Source organism: Saccopteryx leptura, chromosome 9, assembly GCF_036850995.1.
Source record: "Saccopteryx leptura isolate mSacLep1 chromosome 9, mSacLep1_pri_phased_curated, whole genome shotgun sequence".
In the NCBI taxonomy this organism is placed as follows: domain Eukaryota; kingdom Metazoa; phylum Chordata; class Mammalia; order Chiroptera; family Emballonuridae; genus Saccopteryx; species Saccopteryx leptura.
In genome coordinates, this window is record NC_089511.1 from 73,576,714 (window position 1) to 73,597,503 (window position 20,790).

General features: G+C 39.0%; 1 protein-coding gene across 4 annotated transcripts in view; it reads right to left on the reverse strand.

The window, feature by feature from the left end:
- Nucleotides 1–20,587, reverse strand: part of MICU1 (mitochondrial calcium uptake 1) — a 263,629-nt gene extending 243,042 nt beyond the window's left edge. For 2 of the 4 annotated variants that reach the window (XM_066349902.1, XM_066349905.1), the window contains exon 1: nucleotides 20,464–20,587. The gene's annotated coding sequence lies outside the window, so the exon portion shown is untranslated. Of the gene's footprint in view, nucleotides 1–96; nucleotides 274–20,135; nucleotides 20,232–20,463 lie in introns of all 4 variants that reach the window. The other 2 variants (XM_066349903.1, XM_066349904.1) reach the window with 2 other exon arrangements.
- Nucleotides 20,588–20,790: the final 203 nt, after the last annotated feature.

Consider the following 20,790-nt stretch of genomic DNA (forward strand, 5'->3'; position numbering starts at 1 on the left):
ACCCCAATGGGATTTTAGTAGACCTTAACAAACCCTAAAATTAATCAGAAGTACAAAGGGCCAAGACATATTTAAAAAAGAGCCAAACAGCCTGACCTGTGGTGGCGCAGTGGATAAAGCGTCGACCTGGAAATGCTGAGGTCGCCGGTTCAAAACCCTGGGCTTGCCTGGTTAAGGCACATATGAGAGTTGATGCTTCCAGCTCCTCCCTCCTTCTCTCTCTTTGTCTCTTCTCTCTCTCTCTCTGTCTCTCTCTCTGTCTCTCTCTCTCTCCTCTCTAAAAATGAATAAATAAAAAAATTTTAAAAATTTAAAAAAGAGTCAAACAACAAGGTAACAGAATCTGCTCTGATACTAAAACTCATTACAAATCTTAGTACTCACAAAAATGTGGTATTAGCACAGAAGTACAAACAGAACAATGGAAAAAATTATAAAGGTCCAAGACAGATCCACATAAATACAGATACTTCATGTATGACAGGTAGATAACAAATTAGTGGAAAAAGGAAGATAGGTCAATAAATGGAGCTGGGACACTGAGTATGCATAAAGAAAGAATTAAAATGGACTCACAATGCACAAATAGCAATTTAAAGTATAATAAACACTTCAGTGTAAAAGGAAAAAGTGTAAAGCTGATGATATAAGAATATTTTATGACACCAGAGTGAAAAAAATTTTAAACACCAAAAAAGCATTAAATATAAGTATATTAAAAGTTATGGTAAGATGTAAAAGTCATGATAAAAGATACCACAGAAGACATTATAAAAGGCAACATTAAAAGACTCTACACAGAGGCCCTAGCAAATGGCTCAGTGGATATAGCGTTGGCCTGGGATTCCTAGTTAGGGCAAAGAGAAGCAATTGTCTGCTTCAGTCTCCCTCCTCTTTCCTGTTCTCTCTCTCCTTCCCCCCTGCAGCCAGCAGCCAGCTCAATTGGTTCCAGCGTGACCTGAACACTGAGGATAGCTCTGCTGGTCCAGCTTGTCAGCCTCAGGCACTAAAAGTAGCTCAGTACTTGGTACTCGATCACAGCTCAATCATAGGCCCCAGATCGTGGTCACCAGGTGGATCCCAGTTGGGATGCATGAGGGAGTCTGCTTCACTATCTCCCTTCCTCTCACCTAAAAAAAAAAAAAGACTCTACAAAGAAAGTGAAAAGTCCAAAGAGGTACAAAATAGTTTCTACTCATATGATAAAACCTAACAGCCAGACTATATTATTAGTTCGCTAAAAAAGAGAAAAAGAATCAAAAGGAAAAATGGGCAAAAGAGAAATCCAAAAGGCCAGTAAACATATGAAAAGATGTTCAACATTATCCTGATTAATACACATTAAAATTTATATTAAATAACATTTCACACTTATAGACTGGTAAAATTATAAAGGCCAAAAAACCATGCATTGCCAGTATGTATTGGCATATCGCTGTGTACTGGCAAAGACATGGAACAATGACAACTGTCACATCTGATGCTGGGAGTGCAAACTGGCTCAATCACTTTAGAAAAGTTGACATTATCTTGATAAATAAAGACATGAACACCTTTAACCCTGCAATTTCACTGTAAAAAAAATTCAAACATATTCTAAAAGATATGTATAGGAGTATTCACAACATCATTTGTAATAATCAAAAACTAGTAACCCAAATGTCCATCAATGTTTAAACAGACAATAGTAATTCACATAATACAATATGATAACAAAAACAAATGAACTACACTATATATAACAAGAATAAATCTTACAAATAATAATAAAATAAATAAGACACAAAAGAAAACATACAGTTGTATTCCATTTTTATGACATTGAAAAAGACAATATTCAGCCAGTCAGAGAAAGACAATAGAAAGAGGGGCATGGGTACACGGAACAGACTGACAGCTGTCACAGGGGCGTTGAGGTGCTGGATGTAAGTAGGTAAGTGGATTAGGCAAAAAACATATATACTGATACATAACACATAGACACAGACAACAGTATGTTGCTAGCCAGAGGGAAAGGCGGGGTGAGGGGGTAGGTGCAAGCTGGCAAAGTGGAGTAAATGAGTACAGAAAAAGGCTTTGCTTGGAGCAATGGGTGCACAACACACACAGTGTGCAGACATTCTGTTGAGTTGTACACTTGAAACCTGTATGGTTTTGTGAACCAATGTCACTCCAGTAAATTCATTAAAATAAAAATAACTTAAAAAAAAGACAATATTCAACCATATTGTTTTGGGATGTAAAAATAAAGGAAAACCAAGAAATTGATAGTCATAAAAGTCATAGCAGGGGTTATCTCTGAAGGAAGGGAGAGAACTGTCATAGAACATAACACCCAGGAGTGAGGGTGGAAGGGCCGGTGGGCTGGCATTGTCCAAATTTGTAATCTGGATAATGATTATTTATATTTATTCTTTACAATGAAATCATTCTTTTTCATACATTTTTTACTCCAAAATAAAACAATTTTTTAAAAAGATAGGAAATTATGAAATAAATTTTAGAAATATTTACATCCCTCAAAAAATGTTTTAAAAGTTAACACCCAATAAATCTCACAAACATAATGTTAAGTGAATAAGCAAATCATAAAATATATATATATGGTTAGATTTCATCTATATAAAGCTCAAAATCAGGCAAAATGAACATTTTGGTGATACACATGATCATGATTATCACCAAAATTTCAGATGGTACTTTATTTCCTGAGGTTGAAGATGGAACCTGGGAGACTCTGGGGTGATGAAATGCTCTTTGTTAGCCTGGATAATGGTTACCTATATGGTCAGAGGTGGATTAAGGTCAGTTGAGGCCCTGGGCACAAAAGAGAAATATTGGGCCCTTTACATTAGAAAAAAGTGTCAAGTTGGGGATTTGCGGCCCTGGCCGGTTGGCTCAGCGGTAGAGCATCGACCTGGTGTGCGGGGGACCCAGGTTCAATTCCCGGCTAGGGCACATAGGAGAAGCGCCCATTTGCTTCTCCACCCCCCCCCCCTCTTCCTCTCTGTCTCTCTCTTCCCCTTCCGCAGCCAAGGCTCCATTGGAGCAAAGATGGCCCAGGCGCAGGGGATGGCTCCTTGGCCTCTGCCCCAGGCGCTAGAGTGGCTCTGGTAGGGGCAGAGCGACGCCCCGGAGGGGCAGAGCATCGCCCCCTGGTGGGCAGAGCGTCGCCCCTGGTGGGCGTGCCAGGTGGATCCCAGTCGGGCGCATTTGGGAGTCTGTCTCACTGTCTCTCCCCGTTTCCAGCTTCAGAAAAATACAAAAAAAAAAAAAAAAAAAAAAAGTTGGGGATTTGAGAGGCCCTCTACAAGTCGGGGCACAGGGCGTGCCCAATGTGCCTGCCGTTAAATCTGCCTCCACATATGTTTCACTTTCATAATTATTTTTTAAAGTATATACACACATGCACACATGCGTGTACACGCGCACACACACACACATCCCTTGTAGTTTTCTTTATATATGCCATATCTATATATGATATATATTGTATTTACGTGATATACACATATAAAATTCTTTCTTAATGATACCCAACCATTCAAATAGCTGTTATTGGGCTGAATTAATCTAATCATACAATAGACTAAACCTAAATGGTGTATGTAAACTTACAACCATATCCTCATTTGTAATTTGCAAATCAGCTAATTCAGTGGTCCCCAACCCCCAGGCCGACTGGTCCGTGGGCCATTTGGTACCAGTCCGCAGAGAAAGAATAAATAACTTATATTATTTCCGTTTTATTTATATTGTCTGAACGATGTTTTATTTTTAAAAAATGACCAGATTCCCTCTGTTATATCCGTCTAAGACTCACTCTTGATGCTTGTCTTGGTCACGTGATACATTTATCCGTCCCACCCTAAAGGCCGGTCCTTGAAAATATTTTCTGATATTAAACCGGTCCGTGGCCCGAAAAAGGTTGGGGATCACTGAGCTAATTCACTCAGTGCTAAGTCTGTTTGCTCTGTTCATAAAGCTTTAACATGAAAACGTATAACAAAAGTACTGGCTGAGCTAGCCTAACTGTACAAAAGGCTGAGAATGACCTTAGAAAAAATAGATTAAAAAAAAAGTGTTTAGAGAGATGACGTCAGAGTAATGGCGGGGTAGGAAGTGATACCGATAAATCTCCCCCAAAACTCAACAAGATCTTCAACCAGAAACAGAAAAACCTATACTTGGAGCCTCCAGATGCTTCGCAATACACCCAAAGGTATGGTCGAGTGAAAAATTGGCTAAATATATAACCAAATCCCGAAGGAAATAGGGAGTAAGAAATGCTCCGCCTTCCTCACTAACCTAAACAGGGCGGCTTTCTCTGGTAACTGTGAATATAGAAACGGAGGTGGGCAAAGGGGGTGAATAGATCCAGGCCACGGCACAAACGGCCGAACCAGGCTGTGGCACGGAGATCCAAGCCGAGGAAAAACTGATCCTGTGGCAACCCGGGCAATACAAGCTAACACTCGCGCCAAACCCAAACAAAGAAAGGCAAGCAGGGCAGCCATTTTACCCGATCTCCTGGTCGGTGTGCAGTTAGTGGGCGAGAGATTTCTTCCTAAGCCCCGGGAGTGGGTGCCCGTGTTACCCCACAGAGAGGCAGAGTCAGAGGCCTTTCTGTGGGCCGAAAGCAGAATCTCTGGGCAGCCCCAGCGCCCTGGGAAAGCCACGCACGGGAGGGAGCGAGAACTAATTCCAACGGTGGAAATTTTCCGTGCTGGTGGGGGTTTCACTCAGAGGGAAACGCAGCCGGCCTCATATCCTGGTCTGCGCGCGCAGATAGGGAGTGAGAGATTCCTCCGAGTGCCTCAGCAGTGCGCGCCCGTGTTATCGCACAAAGGGGCAGAGTCAGGGGCCTTTGTGTGGGCCAAAGCGGAATCCCGGGGCGCCCCAGCGCCTTGCAAAAGCCGTGCACGGGGACGGAGCGAGAGCCAATTCCAACGCTGCAACTTTTCCATGCGGTTGGGGGTTTCACTCAGAGCGTGAGACTGCTGGCCGGATATCCTGGTCTGCGGGCACAGACAGTGAGTGAGAGTTTCCTCCAAGCGCCCCGGAAGTGGGCACCCGCCTGTGTTACCGGACAGAGTGGCAGAGCCAGAGGTCTTTGAGTGGGCGGAACCCCCGCCTGATTATGCTAGCAGCTCTGACTGACTGAGCCTTACCCAGAGCCCTGTGCTGAGTGGAAATAGAGTGGGGAGTTGCCAGCTCTTTGAGCCTCTTGCTATCCAGGCAGAGGCAGCAGCAACCCCATAGCTGGATTATCAGGCTACTAATTGGGGAAAGAAAGACTAGGAGAAAGGCTCCAGGAACACGGACTCTCTCACTGTCGGAGCCTATAAATGCTAATGAGCCTCGACTGCCAACGAGACTAAAGCACAATACATGACATTGCCATAGAGACTTATCAACTGCAAACCTCTACCTGACCGTGCCAAAGGGGCAGAACCCAGGATATAGAGTCACCGACCAGGAAGAGGGAGAGAAAAGAAAAAGCAAGAAGATAACCTCTCAAAATCAAGAATAATCTGCAGACTTTATAACCTATCCCATTTTATTATATTTGTTCGTTTGTTTCTCTTATCTTCATTCTTGATACTTTTTTTTCTCCTCCAATTTGGCCGATTAACTCTCTGCCGGTCTTACTCTCTCCTCTCCTTGAACTACACTACCCATAAGTGTTACATCTCCCATTATCTTTTCTCTCCTCTTCCTTTCTCTCTATGAGGGTTGCACTCCAAAATCCTTAACTCTCTCTCTCTCTCTCTCTCTCTCCTTTCTTTTTTCTTCTTTTAGTGGTTCCCTCTTTTTTTCTCTCTCTTTCTTTTCTCCCTCTATATTAGTTTCTTCCTTTCTCCTTTACATCTCCTCTCATTCAAACCTCAATAACAAACAAATTATCTTATCTGGGACTCAAACTTATGTTTGTGGCATTTTGGGGGGTTTTTACTTCACCTTTTTAACTCACTAGCAGTGCTCCCATCCCTGGCTCTCCATTTTATCTAGTTCTTGTTCCACTAAATACAATAGTAATTTTTTAATTTGTCCCCCCATTTTTCTGTTTTCTTCTTACTCCTCTCATCATAATTCTTAGACAACCAACACCTAAAAGAAAATCATTTTATTCTTGACCCAAATTTTTTCCTTATTTGCTTTTTGTGGGTCCATACCCCCCCCTTTTTTTTTTGCCCCTTTATTACTTTTCCCCAATTCAGGCCCTCCATTACATGCATTGTTTGTTATAATTCACAGTTCACCACAAGATTTTCTCAAAAAAGAGGGGAGAGGAGAGGAGAGGAAAAAAGGAGGGGGGAAATAATTTCCTTTTTTTAAAATTTTTATTTTATTTTATTTCTCTTTATTTCATTATTAATTTTTTTTAATAACCAACTTTTTTGATTTTTTATTTTTTTTAATTTTTATTCTTTATTAAATCTCATTAATACTATCAACAAAACCACCCTCAGATGCCATTAAGGAAGAGAAAATGGAATTATCATGAATACAAAAGAAAGAGAGGTAACACAGCTAGATGAGGAAAAATCTATGGAGAAAAAATTTAATATACTGGAAACCTTGGAGCTAAATGACAGAGAATTCAAGATAGAAATCCTAAAAATCCTCCGAGATATACAAGAAAACACAGAAAGGCAATTTAGGGAGCTCAGAAAACAACTCAATGAACACAAAGAATATATTTCCAAGGAAATTGAAACTATAAAAACAAATCTAACAGAGATGAAAAACTCAATTCACGAGCTGAAAAACGAAGTAACAAGCTTAGCTAATAGAACAGGTCAGATAGAAGAGAGGATTAGTGAAATAGAAGACAAGCAACTTGAGGCACAACAGAAAGAAGAAGAAAGAGACTCAAAAATAAAAAAAAATGAGATAGCCCTACAAGAATTATCTGACTCCATCAAAAAGAATAACATAAGAATAATAGGTATATCAGAGGGAGAAGAGAGAGAAAATGGAATGGAGAACATACTCAAACAAATAATAGATGAGAACTTCACAAGCCTGTGGAAAGAACTAAAGCCTCCAATTCAAGAAGCAAACAGAACTCCGAGTTTTCTTAACCCCAACAAACCTACTCCAAGGCATATCATAATGAAATTGGTACAAACCAACAGCAAAGAAAAAATTCTCAAGGCAGCCAGGGAAAAGAAGAATACAACATATAAAGGAAGGCCCATTAGATTATCATCAGATTTCTCAGCAGAAACTCTACAAGCTAGAAGAGAGTGGACCCCAATATTTAAAGTCCTGAAAGAGAGGAACTTTCAGCCACGAATACTATACTCATCAAAGCTATCCTTCAAATATGAAGAAGAAATAAAAACATTCACAGATACAGAAAAGATGAGGGAATTTATCATCAGAAAACCCCCACTCCAGGAATTACTAAAGGGGGTTCTCCAATCAGATAAAAAGAAAAAAAAAAAAACAGAGCCACAAGTAAAAGCTCCAAGAAGAACACAATAAAACCAAATTTAAACTGTGACAACAACAAAAAGAAAGGGGGGTAGAGGATGGAGATTAACAGTAGCAAAGGACGATGGAGTGCAAAAGTACTCACAAAATAGTTCGCTACAATGAGCAGGGTAGGGACCCTTTTCATTACTTAAAGGTAACCACCATTGAAAAAACCACCACAGAAGCACATGAGATAAAAAAGATGGCAACAGAGGAAAGATGTATGGAATACAACCAAATAAAAACAAAAGATAGAAAAACGAAAGAGAAGGATCAAACAAGACACAAAACTAATAGAAAGCAAGATATAAAATGGCAATAGGGAACTCATAATTGTCAATAATTACACTAAATGTAAGCGGATTAAACTCGCCAATAAAAAGGCAGAGAGTAGCAGAATGGATTAAAAAAGAAAATCCAACTGTATGCTGCCTACAAAAAACTCATCTAAGTAACAAGGATAAAAACAAATTCAAAATGAAAGGTTGGAAAACAATACTCCAAGCAAATAACATCCAAAAAAAAGCAGGCGTAGCAATACTCGTATCTGATAATGCTGACTACAAGACAGCAAAAGTACTCAGAGACAAAAATGGCCATTTCATAATGGCTAAGGGGACACTGAATCAAGAAGACATAACAATTCTTAATATATATGCACCAAACCAAGGAGCACCAAAATATATAAGACAGCTACTTATTGACCTTAAAACAAAAACTGACAAAAATACAATCATACTTGGAGACCTCAATACACCGCTGAAAGCTCTAGATCGGTCATCCAAACAGAGAATCAACAAAGACATAGTGGCCTTAAACAAAACACTAGAGCACCTGTATATGATAGACATCTACAGGACATTTCATCCCAAAGTGACTGAGTATACATTTTTCTCCAGTGTACATGGATCATTCTCAAGAACTGACCATATGTTGGGCCACAAAAACAACATTAGCAAATTCAGAAAAATCAAAGTTGTACCAAGCATATTTTCTGATCATAAAGCCTTGAAACTGGAATTCAACTGCAAAAAAGAGGAACAAAATCCCACAAAAATGTGGAAACTAAACAACATACTTTTAAAAAATGAATGGGTCAAAGAAGAAATAAGTGCAGAGATCAAAAGATATATACAGACTAATGAAAATGACAATACGACATATCAGAATCTATGGGATGCAGCAAAAGCAGTGATAAGATGGAAGTTCATATCACTTCAGGCCTATATGAACAAACAAGAGAGAGCCCAAGTGAACCACTTAACTTCACACCTTAAGGAACTAGATAAAGAAGAACAAAGACAACCCAAAACCAGCCGAAGAAAGGGGATAATAAAAATCAGAGCAGAAATAAATGAATTAGAGAACAGAAAAACTATAGAAAAAATTAGTAGAACGAGGAGCTGGTTCTTTGAAAAGATCAACAAAATTGACAAACCCTTGGCAAGACTTACCAAGGAAAAAAGAGAAAGAACTCATATAAACAAAATCCAAAATGAAAGAGGAGAAATCACCACGGACACCGTAGATATACAAAGAATTATTGTAGAATACTATGAAAAACTTTATGCCACTAAATTCAACAACCTAGAAGAAATGGATAAATTCCTAGAACAATACAACCTTCCTAGACTGAGTCAAGAAGAAGCAGAAAGCCTAAACAGACCTATTAGTAGAGAAGAAATAGAAAAAACCATTAAAAACCTCCCCAAAAATAAAAGTCCAGGCCCTGACAGCTATACCAGCGATTTTATCAAACATTCAAAGAAGACTTGGTTCCTATTCTACTCAAAGTCTTCCAAAAAATTGAAGAAGAAGCAATACTTCCAAACACATTTTATGAGGCCAACATAACCCTCATACCAAAACCAGGCAAGGATGGCACAAAAAAAGAAAACTACAGACCAATATCTCTAATGAATACAGATGCTAAAATACTAAACAAAATACTAGCAAATTGAATACAACAACATATTAAAAAAAATAATACATCATGATCAAGTGGGATTCATCCCAGAAATCAAGGATGGTTCAACATACGTAAAACGGTTAACGTAATACACCATATCAACAAAACAAAGAACAAAAACCACATGATCTTATCAATAGACGCAGAAAAGGCTTTTGATAAAATACAACACAATTTTATGTTTAAGACTCTCAACAAAATGGGTATAGAAAGAAAATATCTCAACATGATAAAGGCCATATATGATAAACCATCAGCTAACATCATATTAAATGGCACTAAACTGAAGGCTTTCCCCCTTAAATCAGGAACAAGACAGGGTTGTCCACTCTCTCCACTGTTATTTAACATGGTACTAGAGGTTCTAGCCAGAGCAATCAGACAAGACAAAGAAATAAAAGGCATGCATATTGGAAAAGAAGTAAAGGTGTCACTTTTTGCAGATGATATGATCCTATACATCGAAAACCCCAAAGAATCCACAAAAAGACTACTAGAAACAATAAGCCAATACAGTAAGGTCGCAGGATACAAAATTAACATACAGAAGTCAATAGCCTCTCTATATGCCAACAATGAAACAATTGAGAACGAACTCAAAAGAATAATCCCCTTCACGATTGCAACAAAAAAAATAAAATACTTAGGAATAAACATAACAAAGAATGTAAAGGACTTATATAATGAAAACTATAAACCATTGTTAAGGGAAATCGAAAAAGATATAATGAGATGGAAGAATATACCTTGTTTTTGGTTAGGAAGAATAAATATAATCAAGATGGCTATATTACCCAAAGCAATATACAAATTTAATGCAATTCCCATCAAACTTCCAATGACATTTTTTAAAGAAATAGAGCAAAAAATCATCAGATTTATATGGAACTATAAAAAACCCCGAATAGCCGAAGCAATCCTAAAGAAAAAGAATGAAGCTGGGGGCATTACAATACCTGACTTCAAACTCTATTATAGGGCCACGACAATCAAAACAGCATGGTATTGGCAGAAAAATAGACACTCAGACCAATGGAACAGAATAGAAAGTCCAGAAATAAAACCACATATATATAGTCAAATAATTTTTGATAAAGGGGCCAACAACACACAATGGAGAAAAGAAAGCCTCTTCAATAAATGGTGCTGGGAAAACTGGAAAGCCACATGCAAAAGAATGAAACTGGACTACAGTTTGTCCCCCTGTACTAAAATTAAGTCAAAATGGATCAAAGATCTAAACATAAGACCTGAAACAATTAAGTACATAGAAGAAGACATAGGTACTCAACTCATGGACCTGGGTTTTAAAGAGCATTTTATGAATTTGACTCCACAGGCAAGAGAAGTGAAGGCAAAAATTAATGAATGGGACTACATCAGACTAAGAAGTTTTTGCTCAGCAAGAGCAACTGATAACAAAATAAACAGACAGCCAACTAAATGGGAAATGATATTTTCAAACAACAGCTCAGATAAGGGCCTAATATCCAAAATATACAAAGAACTCATAAAACTCAACAACAAACAAACAAACAATCCAATAAAAAAATGGGAAGAGGATATGAACAGACACTTCTCCTAGGAAGAAATACAAATGGCCAACAGATATATGAAAAGATGCTCATCTTCCTTAGCTATTAGAGAAATGCAAATCAAAACGGCAATGAGATACCACCTCACACCTGTTAGATTAGCTATTATTAGCAAGACAGGTAATAGCAAATGTTGGAGAGGCTGTGGAGAAAAAGGAACCCTCATCCACTGTTGGTGGGAATGTAAAGTAGTATAACCATTATGGAAGAAAGTATGGTGGTTTCTCAAAAAACTGAAAATAGAACTACCTTATGACCCAGCAATCCCTCTACTGGGTATATACCCAAAAACTCAGAAACACTGATACGTAAAGACACATGCAGCCCCATGTTTATTGCGGCATTGTTCACAGTGGCCAGGACATGGAAACAACCAAAAAGCCCGTAAATAGATGAATGGATAAAGAAGATGTGGCACATATACACTATGGAATACTACTCAGCCATAAGAAATGATGACATTGGATCATTTACAGCAAAATGGTGGGATCTTGATAACATGATACGAAGCGAAATAAGTAAATCAGAAAAAACCAAGAACTGCATTATTCCATACGTAGGTAGGACATAAAAGTGAAACTAAGGCCCTGGCCGGTTGGCTCAGCGGTGGAGCATCGGCCTGGCGTGCGGGGGACCCGGGTTTTATTCCCGGCCGGGGCACATAGGAGAGGCGCCCATTTGCTTCTCCACCCCCCCCTCCTTCCTCTCTGTCTCTCTCTTCCCCTCCCGCAACCAAGGCTCCATTGGAGCAAAGATGGCCCGGGCGCTGGGGATGGCTCCTTGGCCTCTGCTCCAGGCGCTAAAGTGGCTCTGTTCGCGGCAGAGCGACCTCCCTGGAGGGGCAGAGCATCGCCCCCTGGTGGGCTTGCCGGGTGGATCCCAGTCGGGCGCATGCAGGAATCTGTCTGTCTCTCCCCGTTTCCAGCTTCAGAAAAATACAAAAAAAACAAAACAAACAAACAAACAAAAAAAACAAAACAAAAAAAAAAAGTGAAACTAAGAGACATTGATAAGAATGTGGTGGTTGGGGGGGGAGGGAGAGGGAAAGGGGGAGGGGGAGGGGCACAAAGAAAACTAGATAGAAGGTGACAGAGGACAATCTGACTTTGGGTGATGAGTATGCAACAAAATTGAACGACAAGATAACCTGGACTTGTTATCTTTGAATATATGTATCCTGATTTATTGATGTCGCCCCATTAAAAAAATAAAATTAAAAAAAAACAAAAAAAAATATCTTCCATGTTCCGACTTGACATATTCAATCTTTCTCCTACTTTCTTGAGCAGATGGAATACAATTATAAAAACTATTTGAATAACCCTCTCTATTAATCCTATCACCTGTGTTCTGTTTCAGTTTTGATTTTTTTCCCCCTTATCATTATGGCTCATGTTTTCCTGTCTAATATTTCTGGTTGGATGACAGACACCGAATTTTACCTTGTTGGGTACTAGATATTTTTGCATTCCTATAACAATTCTTGAGCTTAGTTCTAGGACACAATTCAGTAACTTGGAAACAGTTTGATCCTTCAGGTCTTGCTTTTAAGCTTTGCAGGCTGGGTCAGAGCAGCATATAGTTTAACGCTAATTTATGCCACTGCTTAGGAAAAACCCTTCTGAGTGCTCTATATAATGACCAGTTAAGACACTTTCCACTCCAGCTGATTGGAAAAATAAACACTTTTCCTGTTTCTACAAGAACTCTGAGTACTGTTGTCTCTAATTTTTTCAACTGGTTCTTTTTCTAAATCGGGTACTTTCCTCACACGTATGCACTGACCATTTCTTATAGGCAAATATTTGAGAGGAGCTTTGGCAGATCTCAGGAGTTCTCCTTTCAGTTCTCTAATCCCTAAGATTCTGCACTGAAAAAATGAGGTAAGCTTCTTTTTTTTTTATTTATAAATTTCAGGTATACTATTTTTTTTCTTTTTTATTTATTTATCTTAGAGAAGAGAGAGAGAGATAGAGGGAGAGAGAGAACGGGGGAGGAGGGGGGGAGCAGAAAGCATCAACTCCCATATGTGCCTTGACCAGACAAGTGCAGGGTTTCGAACCGGTGACCTCACTGTTCCAGGTCGATGCTTTATCCACTGCGCCACCACAGGTCAGGACGAGGTAAGCTTCTTAACTCCAGCTGCCTTGGCCTCTCCCCAGACTCCCTCAATTCAGGGAGACCACTGTGCTCTGTCTGGGTTCCCCCTCCCTGCTCTGCACATGGGAAGCTCTCCAAGCCGCAAGCCAAAGCAAACATAAAGCTCACCTCAAAAATCATTTTCCTTTAAACAACTAGTTGTTCACATTTTCTTTAGTACTAGCATTGAATGAATACTACTCTGTAAGGGGTACTATGTGAAGTGCCTGATATCCTTTACCTTATTTAATCCTCAATAACCTTTGAGGTAAGTATTATTATTACTCCTACAGAACTGTGAAGGATGTCTGAGCCCAATGCTTCTAAGAAATCTGCCTAAGGTCATAGCCAGCAGATGGCAGAGGAAAGTTTCTACAATCCCAAAGTCATTGTTCTAACCATTATGCTTCATTACCATCTCAGGAATATTTACAGTAGAAAGTTAGATGATCTCAATACTTAAGTTGAAAATCAAATTCTGAAACTGCTTAATTTAAATGCTATCACAGATCAAAGACCTGAGAAAATTAGCAATGCTGCTTTATATAAAGTATATTACAACAGAATCTACTTGATAATTTTAAAAAAATACAATTTCCAAATTTAAAAGCATTTTATTTTGACAAGAAAGAAACATGGTTGAAGTAAAAATTAACCATCATGTGAAACTAGAGAATGTAGACTCAAGTCTACTCATAATGTTCTACAATGTCTCTGTCAAATAGACTGTGCAGCAATGATAGAAAGTTCTATGTCTGTACTGTTCAATACAGTACCTAGCCATATGTGGCTATTGAGCACCTGGAATGTGTCTAGTGAAAATGATAAACTTAATTTTTAATTTTAACTAGCATAAATTTAATTGTAATTATCAATTCATGCACCAGTCTCCACCACTAGATTGTGAGTTCAGTGAGAAATGAAATATGATTTTCCTCTCTCTCTCCAGTGCCTTGGTACATATTAGACAGATAAAACATGTTCATTGATACATGGTAGAATGTGTATGCAGATGGAATTTTCTAGATGTGTCCACATAAATTCTCTAAATGTATCAGATTGATAAAGGTTACAGAGTACAGTCTTAATCTACCAAATTTTATCCTATTTGTATTCTGATTTTTAAAGCAGATGAAATATCTTATTTACTCATTTATTCACCAAACATGTTCTGAGCTTGTCTAGATGACAGGTGCTCAGGATATGATGTGAATAAGACTTGTTCCTGGCATCAAGAATCACTCAGTCTCATAGAGAATACATACAACTGCTCCACAAAATAAGAATATTTTTAAAGGTAAAAATAGTTATTATGGGAACCAAAAAGAAAAATAACCACTTGATAATGGAAAGAAGTTTTATGAATTGAAAAACTCATTAACCTAGTTCAAAGATGAATAGTAGTAGCTCACCACTTGGAGGACAGCAGGATGGTGGAGAGGTATTCAAACATACAACATACAACAAACAGCATATGCAAAGGTATAAAGACACAAAATGACATGGCTCGCCTGACCAGGCGGTGGCGCAGCGGATAGAGCATTGGACTGGGACGCAGAGGACCCAGGTTCGAAACCCTGAGATTGCCAGCTTGAGCTTGGGCTCATCTGGTTTGAACAAGGCTCACCAGCTTGAGCCCAAGGTCGCTGGCTTGAGCAAGAGGTCACTAAGTCTGCTGTAGCCCCCTGGTCAAGGCACATATGAGAAAGCAATCAATGAACAACTAAGGTGACGCAACGAAGAATTGATGCTTCTCATCTCTCTCCCTTCCTGTCTGTCCCTATCAGTTCCTTTCTCTGTTTCTCTCTCTCTCTCTCTCTCTCTCTCTCACACACACACACACACACACACACAAGACATGGCTTGTAGAGGGAGTAAAATGTAGATCACTCTGACTAGTACATGGAAGGTAAGGTAGAGAGATACAAGAGCTAAACTAGAAAGCTGTCTGAGAGCTTAGATCACAATGCCCTTTATGTGCCATGGGATACAATTCTCACTTAAACCTAATAGGATAGTAAACAACTACAGTACTAATGTTTATTTTTTTAAAGAAAAAAAAAGCTTGCTGGTTGATTTCAATACTCAAGGAACAAACTAAAAAAGCAAAACAAATTATAATTTAGAACTTGGTGCTTAGAAATAGACATCAAGTAACTAAGTCTGAACAAGCAAAGTTACTATAATAGGCATTTTAAGTTTTAAATAACCAACATTAAATCACTTTGAAGAGAAATGCAACTATTGTATAGCTGACATGAATGATGAAAATACACTGCTCAAAGATTACACTAAAATTTCAATTTTTTCATAGTAAAATACACCTTGAACTTATTAGTTAGCCTAAGAAATTATTACAATTTGCAAAAACAAAACAAAACAAAAAACCCCTGATTACTCTTAGTTGGGGGGGGGGTTAATCAATTTCTAGCTGTTTCTTTTCTCATAAACAAGGCTAAGACACCTCTCCTACTAATGCAGTATTTAACTTCCCAATGCCAGATTATTAGTTACATTTAATGTCAAGCACTTCTCACAAGTTGTTCAATTACATACTTGCCTTTTTTGTTTTTTCAAGTAACACTTTAAACTGTTACCTCTTCTACCTGCAGGTATTTAGCATATCATATTCTCAAAGTAATACTTGTTCTTCACAGGATTTGAACCCTGAACTTATTCTTAAAAATAAAACCAAATCTGTTTTTATCATTTCTATTACCAAAAGTTACCATAAATTCTAATCTGAACTTCAACACCTATCTCCCCTGTATAGTGTATCTTCCACTTAATATTAAACTTTATACAAGCTCAGAATTTGTATAAAATACTTTCAATATATCCCTAGCGTGCATGACAGTTATACTTACATTAGGCAATCTTTAAATAGTTGGGCAGTCCACTACTAATTAATTTTGTTTAAGCAAAGTTTTCTAGTTTATTGCTATACATGCAATATAGAATTTAAAAACCTGCTAAATCAAGACAAACTGAATGAAGAACAATATGGTTAATTCTTCAGATACCTATATGATGGAGTTGGGTTTTAGAGTATAGAGCATGTACCACCAATGTTAGCAATTAAAGTCCCATCAATTAATTTAGTTCTTAAGATTTCTTTTAAATGAAGACGAAGACAGTGGAGTAAACAATGGTGCTTCAATTATATTTTCTCTAAAAGTAATATATAGGCCCGGGCCTGTTGGATCAGTGGTAGAGTGTCAGCCTGGCATGTGGATGTCCCAGGTTTGATTCCTGGTCAGGGGACACAGGAGAAGCACCCATCTACTCTTCCACACCTCCCCTTCTTGCATATCTCTCTCTCTCTCTCTCTTTCCCTCCTGCAGCCAGGGCTCGATTGGCCCCAGGTGCTGAGGATGGCTCCATGGCCTCTGCCTCAGGCACTAAGAAGAGCTGGGTTGCTGAGCAACGGAGCAATACCCCACATGGGCAGAGCATCGTCCCCTAGTGGGCTCTCCAGGTAGATCCCAGCCAGGGAGCATGCGAAAATATGCCTCTGCCTCCTCTCCTCTCACTGAATAAAAAAGCCCATAAAAATACAAAACCAGACAATGTTAACTACAGTTTTAAAGTTAACAGCCAATGATAGCAATTAGGGACAACTGCAGTGATTTGTTTCATAAAATGCACAAAATGAAGTCATTTCTATGCTAACAGATTTTTAAACATGAAATAATTAAAAGAATCAAACATTTAGTATTAACTACATATATAATAGTTAAATACTTAGAACATTTTTATTTACTACTTTTAAACTGTGGCTTGCTAATCAAGTTCACCCATAATAATAAAAATATTTATAAAAAATCTATCTTAACAAGTATTAAATACATAATATTTAAAGTTATAAAATGTGAATACTCCAAAGTACAAGTACTATACATGTAATAACAGTACAAATATATGCACTTCAAGAGTTTAAATTAATAAAATAATAGACATTAAAAAGGAAAAATTGGCCCTGGCCGGTTGGCTCAGAGGTAGAGCGTCAGCCTGGCATGCAGAAGTCCTGGGTTCAATTCCCAGCCAGGGCACAGGAGAGGCGCCCATCTGCTTCTCCACCCCTCCCCCTCTCCTTCCTCTCTGTCTCTCTCTTCCCCTCCCGCAGCTAAGGCTCCATTGGAGCAAAGATGGCCCGGGCGCTGGGGATGGCTCTGTGGCCTCTGCCTCAGGCGCTAGAGTGGCTCTGTTCACAGCAGAGCGACGCCCAAGATGGGCAGAGCATCGCCCCCTGGTGGGCAGAGCGTAGCCCCTGGTGGGCGTGCGGGGTGGATCCCGGTCGGGTGCATGCGGGAGTCTGTCTGACTGTCTCTCCCCGTTTCCAGCTTCAGAAAAATACAAAAAAAAAAAAAAAAAAAAGGAAAAATAAACATACAAACTGTAAAATATAATATATAATGGGAACGGAAAGCAAGTTCTCTTAATTAAAAAACAAATATATATAAAATCATTTAAATGAATGTCTGTTGTTTTTGCCTGTCCAGCAACCATTTTCCCTTCTTTGGGAAATAACACCTCAATTCTCCTTTAGGAATTATATGCCCCCTTTAACCTTTTGAGTAGTGAGCTTATTTCATGTTTGTTGACCTCCGGAAGTGAGTTTTTCAAAAAATGAAATTAGTTACAGTTTTATTAACTTAAAGTCACGTTTATTTGATAACAAATTTACGGAAACAAGAAGAACATACATTTGCCTTTTTTTAATGTTGCCTTACATATGTACAATCACACTCTGGATGGTCAGGAGGCACGAGGACATACGTGAATGTCCGTACTACTCAAAGGGTTAACTCATACAGTTTGGAACTGTATACCCCCTGCACCTCACTCCAGGATAGGAACAAGAGCCAATCCTGGCCACACAAAGCATTCCATCATCTGGCCACAGAGACTGCCTCTAGGATTGGCAATGCCCCAAGTCAGGCCAATGAGACTCCCACACACTAGTTTGTCAGAATCATAGAGAAAGGGAAGTTCTCTCTTTTCTGGAAGTTCTAAGGTTGAAGAATGTAAGCCTAGTGCTATTAGTACCATCTTTCCCACAGAATTCTGACTTCAGACTCTTTAGTTTTCCACACCGATTCAAAAATAAACAAGAAAACTAGTGGTCACCTGGTGGAAGGGGAAAAGATAAACGAGGATTTCAACTTCCAATGTTATATTTTCTATGTTTCCACTTTTCTAAAATAAACACCTGTAACTTTTATAATAGAAAATATGCACATGTAAAAATATTGCCTGTTTTTAAATATGCTCCAATATCAATGTCTTAAAAGCATTAACAATTTTCTCATAATTTACCAAAGTGAGTAAAAAATCTCTTTCAAAAGAATTAACTTTTCCCCTTAGTACAAACGCAAGCTATTTTTATTTTGAGTATGTGTGTTGGGAGGGGTGTGTGTTAACTTTTTAAAAAAAAAACAGTTCTCTTTTTAAAAGGGATATCTTAAGTCTATCTGGGAAAAAAATGTTTTCTATTCAGCAAGTGCCATAGCCATTGTAAAAATTACTCAAGAGGTAAAACTAAAGCTTAAAAGTGGCCACACTAGGTTTAATAACTATCAATTACTTTAGTCCTATAATTCTAAATAATATACCCTGAAGGGTCAGTTAAATCTTTCAGTTATAATTATTTTATGTATTGCATTATGAGAGAAATTACATACTATTGTTTTGTTCTTATATATTACAGAAAAGTCAGTCTCAAGATGCAATCCTTGAGAATGCAAAAAGTCTACTTACTGAATATAGTAAATGCTCTATAGATTTTAAAAGATAGCAATACATACTTTAGTCCTCTTGCTTACTGGGTTTTTATTAGTTTACATCACTCTTTCTTTCCCTTTCTTTCCAGATGTACAGCCCACTCCCAAACTTTTGTTTTCTGCCAGTATTACTCTGTTTTATAGTCCTCCATAATTATAAACACTTAGAAAGTGTCAATGACACTCCAGACATAAATAGGTAGTCAGAGTGATGTTAAGTGAAAGAGGTAACCAGGGACCTATGAAGGGTAACAATAAAAAGTAACTGGAGGCCAAAGCCCCCATCACAGACAAGGGGCAGTAGTTCTCTAAAAGTTTTTAGGAAAAGGTGATAATCAACCTGCTCATTACCTTGTCCAACACCAGAAAGACAGCAGGTTGATGATGCTGGCCAACATATTTGTCTCAAGATGCTTACATTTTACTAATTTGTCATATAGTTCAATGAAACCTAAATTCCCCTACAACTATCAACCCCAAACTGTTTCACTTCATCTGCAAACTCGTTCTTCTATTGCAAGATCGCTTGCACACATGACCCAAAGAGATGCTTTAGCATAAAAATATATCCAAGAACCCACTCATAAAAACTGTGACACATCTAAACTGCTCACAAAAATTGGGGGATATTTTATAGCTTCATATTAATTTTGAAATATCCTCTAATTTTTGTGAGCAGTATGCTTATAAAATAATAGAAAAAAATGGTCTTTCCATGTAACACAAGGAGAATATTTTACTCTAGTCCCTTAGCTATAAAATGGTTATTCTACTTGTATTTAAAATACCTACAATATAGTTTAGGCATCTGAAAGAGAAGGTCAAGAAATCATAAAGATTAGGATTACAGAGATATCAATTTAAAGAACTGTCCGTTGTAAACTCTTCTCCCACCCTTAACAGAGGCAGTAACACTCGAAACATTGCAAGGTGGGCCAGGATGGAATGGGGAGAAGGAAACTTGAAGAAAATGAGAACGAGAAGGCACTGGAAAAGATAAAACTCCAAGAAGCCTGCACTTTGTTTTGCTCCTTCGGGTCCTCAGTGACTTTCCACTTCTCGAATCCTTTCACTAATATTTCTCTCCATCAGAAATCTAACTGTAAACGCCCCCACCCACTTCCAACCACATCCACAAATCCCAAAGGTACCAATCACGTCTACCTGTGTCTCCTGGTCGCCCGTAAGGAGAGGGACGTTGGCGCCCTAGCGAACCCAGCGGCTAGTAGTTCTCGCGGGACAAAGAGAGGGTCGGGTGAGCTGAAGAAAAGCGGAGGTCGGGAATTAGAAGGACTAAGGACGCCTCTCCAGCCCCTGAACTGAGCGCATCAGACACACACAGCTACTCCGCCCGACCTGAGAAGTCGCCTGATCCCGGAGCCAACAAACGGCCCCGAATCTTAGGTCCCTAAAGCTGTTCTGTACTCCCTTCTCTTTTTGCCTTCCCTAAATAATAGCTGTCTCCCCACACCTTTCAGAGTTCAGCACTCACCCGCGCACACTGAAGCACCAGCAACTTCTGCGTCAAAACCTCCCACTTCTGAAAACCACCGAGATGAACAAACAGCGGAGACAACCTCCACCGCCGCCCACCATCACGTGACCCGCTTTGCCGCTGTGCCTGTCGGGATCGCGGCGAAACTCGTGTGGGAGGAGCACCGAGGAAAAGGCGTGAGGAGGGGCGGGGACAGGGAGGCTATCCGCCCCGTCCGGCCTCGGGCCCCGCCCCCTCCGTGTTTAAGCGGGAAGGCTCTCGGGCTTTTTCTCTGGCGTTACACCTGTCGCGCACACAAAAGTTAATGAGTCTGAGGAATCGGTT